The following is a 6,000-nucleotide window of genomic DNA, read 5'->3' as shown; positions in this document are numbered from 1 at the left end:
AAGTGAGGAGACACCAAACAAGCAGACAAACATTCATGCCTCCAGGTGGATATGATATTGTCTGTCTCACCATCACATAAAGAAAGAACAGCATGTACAGCGGTGGGACTAAGGGTCCAGCTCATAAGCAGTTCTTACTTCCGTTACCAAATGTCTATGATCCCCAGATTGTCGATCTGCACTCACTGAGCCACAATAGGGGGGAACTAAAAGTCCTACACAGCATATGTACATAAGATCTCCAGGAAAGGTCCCATCTGTCAAATCCCCATGCAGTCAAGGTATAGGCTCAGCCATGCTGTATGGCTGTTGGCAACACAGGCAACTCATAACCACTGATTATGCCACATTAGCCTCATTTACATGCAAGTACGTGATTGGCAAAGCATTATTCATAATTTGTTTACAAGCAAGTGATCAGACCAAGAGAGACAACACGATCTAGAACTGGCAGTGAGGTGCAAGAAATAGTTAAGAGAGATAATGGGCAGAGAGGGAGAGTTAGATTTTAAGAATTAGCTGCCCCACATAACCTCCACATCATTTCTTACCATACTTCCGGAAGCTATTAGGGAGTTACAGTGTGCAATGGAAAGAGCAAGGTAGAAAGGGGTCAGTACTGATGCAGACATTTAGTCATCACATGAATTGTAAGTAGCTCATGCTCACATTAAGTCTTCATCTTTAATGAGGTCGGACTATGCTGCTTCAGCAATATATATCCCGTTGCCATGGAAGCAGTGGCCATAGTGATGACTCTGGTGAGGACAGTGGTGTTTGGCTTTAAAAAGTAAATCCTGCTCTTTGGTCAGTTTCAGGATCGGTTCAGTAAGGTTTAATTCTGTGGACTGTATGACCATGAAAGAATGTACGGACTGAAATAAAAACACACATTAAATTGATTTAATTCTAAAACTTGTTTCTCAGCAAATCTGCCTTTGCGTAAGTCTAATCATTGTACCCTGACAGCCAATGTCTAACCAAACTGTTCAACAAAAAATGATTTTCTGAGGTCATCTGCTGACAGGCAGGGAACAATTATTAGTTGTACAGAAGATGCAATATCTTGATCGGAAAATTAAATGTTCTCGTTAGGATTATATCATTTCAGTTTGAAAGAGTATTAAACAACAGTTAGTTCTGACCAAGTAATCTGATTAGACAAGAGGCATTTCATGAGAGCTGATGTCAAGTATAACAGCTCTGGGACTTAACTTAACTTAACTATGCATGTATCACTCCACTTAACAAGAGGTCTATTAACCAAAAATTAGTCAACAATTATTAACTAGTCTATACACCATTAATTGTGCAATATTCACTCTCCTTTTACCTCTTTTTTGCTATGAACCTAGCCCCACATTGCTGGATCAAATGTCCAAAGCAAGTCTGGAGCCTCTGAATAATTTTTTGATTTTCAAAGGGGCACTACTGACTACTGACCGGGGACCAGAATACATTTGGATAGATCTACAACCAATCAGAGCAAAACAACATGTCGCAAAGTGCTAAGCAACAGCAACGTTTCCCATGCATACTTTTATTTGTGAAGGCCTGCCATGATTGAAACATCTGCCACCTCAAATAGAATTTCTATTTTTAGAGCTGGACCATTCATTAGGACCCCTTTTGAAATATATATACCATTCATTTATGCATTGCAACAAAATCTTGAAGCACAAAGCATACTCTGGGCACAGATGGAGCAGTTAAATGTCAGGCACATTGAAAGTGAAACTTAACCACTTTTTTCCCAGTTTGTTCCACATTTTTAAAATGTAAACTCAGTTTCCCGTCAGGCACACTGAGCCAGCTGGGTTGAAATTCTTTATATTCAAAAGTGCAGCAACAGACACGGATTGCAGGAAAGGATCGCTTTCTTCTTTGAGTGTTCTGTACTCAGTGATCTTTCAAAACGAGACTCTGCCATGATGCAATGGCAGACTGCTGGAAACTATACAGGAAAAAATGTGCTTTATATTCAGTGGAGGGACTGATACATGAATCACTGCAGTGTTGTTTTCTAGGTTAACAGGTTTAGTTTGTTCTCACAGGGTAATCCTTCAGTGACTCAGGTTACTGGGGAGTACAGTGAAATCCACACCATGTGTCACTGTGAATGTGTGCTCTCCATCATTTGCATCTTCCCTGCTATCTGCTGTTCCAAAGCAGGCACCAAGTGACAGTGTCCAGTAAGGGATTCACATTTACATTCAGTGACGATCAAAAAGGACAGCGAATTATCACAGCCACATCATTGATGGATGATTTGTTTGACAAAGAATCACCCCATGTGGATCCTAATAAGGCTTACAAAGACCTCAGACTCCTGCTGGAGAAGGACACCAGACACTACCTGAACTCAGTAACCTTATCAGACTATTGGAGAAAAAGCTTAATCCCCAGAGATTTGTGAATAAAAAGTTTCTAGCTTTTGGAGGTGATGATTAAAAGGAATACAGAGACAGATGGGAAGCCATTCTCAATAAATGCTCCTCTGACCTGATGCTCCTGCTGAAAGAAGAGTCTAACAAAGACAGAGGAGTTATTCAAAATATCTGAAGTGAGGACGAGCATTGATGAACACTCAGCTCAGTTAAACTATGCACAACTTGAAGAGCAATTAAATGCAGACCGAATGAAATACGCACAGAATCTCAAACAAGAAAAGATCAGAAAGAGAGATGCAACAGACTACAAAGAAGGAAAAGTCTACAGTTGGAAAAGGCTGCATCCAGAAATACCGCTGGAGGCCCACCTGCAAGGTCTAAACCCAGGACTGTCTCCTTTAACTTCACAAGCAGTGAGGAAGAGCATGATGCTGAACACACTGCAGCCAAAAGATCACAAGATTTTTCAGTCTCAAGAATATCCACCCTTCCAGACCAAAAGAGGAGGAGGAGAGGGACATGGACCAGGACACAGCAGAGGAAGAAGAGGACGAGATAGTGGAGAAAAAAAAAAGGAATCCAGATACAAGCCGATCAGAACCAGGTACGGGTAAACCCCAGTCCGAGGAGTGCATTCAAATACTGTCCAAAGGAATTTCCCTTGCACCTGCGTATTCTGCCAAAGAGTTTGATATGAAGATTGACTTGTTCCGCTTCTACAGGAATTTACATCTTAAGGCATGGTACAAGCAAAGTCCCATAGCATCTACAACCTCCACAGAGTCAGGGGGGATGTACCACCTCACCCTAGATCACAATTTAAAATCCAAATACATCTTTTGCCCCTTGGTTCAAAGCGCTGCATTAAACACATTTGCAAAAAAATAAATAAATAAATTTGAACTTCTTCAAGAACAGAAGGGCTACAAAACAAAGCCTCAAAAAGTTGCTTTGGAAACATTATCAAAAGATGATGAAACTGTCAACAAGAAACCAGACAAAAGGGGGTTGCCATAGTGGTTTGGGGTAAGGACCTGTATGTCAGAGAGGCTCATTGTCAACTGAACACTGAGTTTTACCAACCTCTGATATATAATCCTGCTGAGTCATTTAAAGTCGAACTTAAAGAGATACTTTTAGAGGCAAAACAAAATGGATGGATTTTTGAAGATGAACTACGTTTCTTATACTATGAAAATCTAAGAATGGCCTCCTTCTACATGCTGCCAAAAATAAAGTGTTAAAAATCCACCTGGCCAACCTGTTAATTCTGGCAATGACTCCCTAACTGAACTAGTGTCTAAGTAAATTGATTATTTCATTAAACCTTTTTTGCCTTCACTGCCAGCATATATCCAGAACACTTCACTTGTTATACAACCATATAATACAATCAGGGCCTAACAGCACTGAAGTATTTTTAAATGCTCAATCATAGTGTGAAATGAAGGGACGGAGAATGATAACACACAAGAATAAAAAAAAACAACAGGAAATTTCTGACTCTTTATACTACTTATGAGCTCGTAACAGTAACTAGGGCCTACTGTGTGATGTCGTTGAACCAGGAAATGTGTGTGCTTCTGACCACAAAGAAATAATTTGTGTGAACTGCTAATTAGCAAATGCTAGCTTGCTAACATGCTAAATAAAGACACTAAAGATGTTCAACATTATACCTGTTAAACCCCAGCATGTTAGCACTGTGAGCATATTATCATGTTTACATTAGCAAATAGCTCAAAAGCTCTGCAAACAGCTCTGCAGCCAAACTAATAGCAACATGGTTCTGATCACTGAAGATACTGAGGGCACATTAATACTGGAATACATGCCTTTTTTGGCACATCAGAGGAGCGTATTTATAGCATTGCAGCATGATCACATCTAATAGTTCAAAACAGCACATCCGCTGACACACGTGGGAGGATGATAAGCCAGCAAAATAAATCACAATAAAGCTGTCACAGCCTTATACATTATTGTAACTGAATGAAAATATTAAATAACTTTTTGTGGTGTTTTTAATGTTTAATCACTGATTCGGCTGCTATCCATGACCACCTGCAAAACACAAAGCAGCAGAAGGAGGAGAAAGAGGAGGACAAGGAAAGGAAGGAGGGAAGGGAGATGAAAAATAAAGAGAGGGTGCTGATTCTTATTAACCCCCCCTTAAGCTGAGAGACACAGACATACACACATAAAGTTCTATAATCACATGTCTCCGCTTATGTGATTGCCAGATTGTTACACATGAACATTATCAGCCACCTGTACATACGTTGCCATGACAACTGTCTATATTTATACCTGCGGCTGGATCCAGGCTGGAGATTTGGAGAGGATAACTTACATGTCTGTATGATTACCAGTCATCTGCAGTCATACTGTCTGTGTGAAGTGATTCACAGCACTGCCAGACTTTCTTTCACCTCAGCTAATTCTCCACATGTTCAGATCTGCACCCGGAGGGGGGACTTTACTCAAGAGGTTAGAGAACATACAATCCTTTCTGCTGTTTAGCAGCACAGTGCTTCACACTCAAACATAGATGGTGTACAGACACTGCTGCCTGAGGAAGACGGTTTGAACAAATGGAATTCTTTAGACATATTTTCGACATATTTTTACAGATGAATGTTCTGTGCCTGGTCCTTGAAATGTAACATTGTATTATTTATTGTTTTCAATCATAAATGGCAAAGAAAACCACCAAATCCACATATCTGAGAAGCTAGCACCAGCAAATGTTTGGCATTTTGCCTGAAAAATTACAGACTTAACTGATTGTCAAAATAGGTGTTAATTAATGTTCTATTATATTGACTATTGATTAATTGACTGATATTTGCAGGTGGAAAAGACTGTGGCTGATGCTTCATATCTCAGACAAATCAAATCACTTTTTTGGGTGTCCATGAACACAGTGTAGGCGGATGTTGTCATTTTTGTTCTTTTTTGAGGCAGTATGGGGAGTTTGAGTGGAAGAGAGGATAATTGATCTGTTGATCTGGCCAGAGCTGATCAGATCAATGGACGAGAGGACCGGCTTCTGCAGAAATGAGTGAAAGCAAAGTTTGAAACTCAGCATGAATTAACTGTTAAGTTCCACTTTCACCGTGTTTGGTTAAGTCTGTGTCCAGAGTGCACACAAGAGTGTGGTGCATCAATAATCAAAGGGTATATGTACTTATTATCATCATATCCTAATATAGTCCAACAGCACTCTTAATGAACGGCCCATCTCCACAAAATATAGAATGAAAATGTGCTGGCATATGTTTTAATCGTGGCAGACTGCAACAAATAAATGAAAGTGTGAGAAACCTAGAAATTCACTTTTTAAAAAGAAAACTGTAATCTTAGTAACAAAGCAAATGACACATTTGGGTCGTTTATAATGACTAAGTTTACCATTCACGTGTATGCTTATTATACAGCTTATCAAATTGTGCAAATACTGTGATAAGTTTTTTCAGTAGAAATAATTCCACAGTATTATTTTGGACTTTGGCAGGATTAAGCTTTACTATGGTATGCAATAGTTTTAGCACTTTGACAAGCATCTTCTTATTTATATATTTATATGTGTAAAATTAAAGTTGATTTT

Source organism: Plectropomus leopardus, chromosome 19, assembly GCF_008729295.1.
Source record: "Plectropomus leopardus isolate mb chromosome 19, YSFRI_Pleo_2.0, whole genome shotgun sequence".
Classification (NCBI taxonomy): Eukaryota; Metazoa; Chordata; class Actinopteri; order Perciformes; family Serranidae; genus Plectropomus; species Plectropomus leopardus.
The sequence above is the reverse complement of the archived record's forward strand: the minus strand, read 5'-3'. Positions refer to the sequence as shown.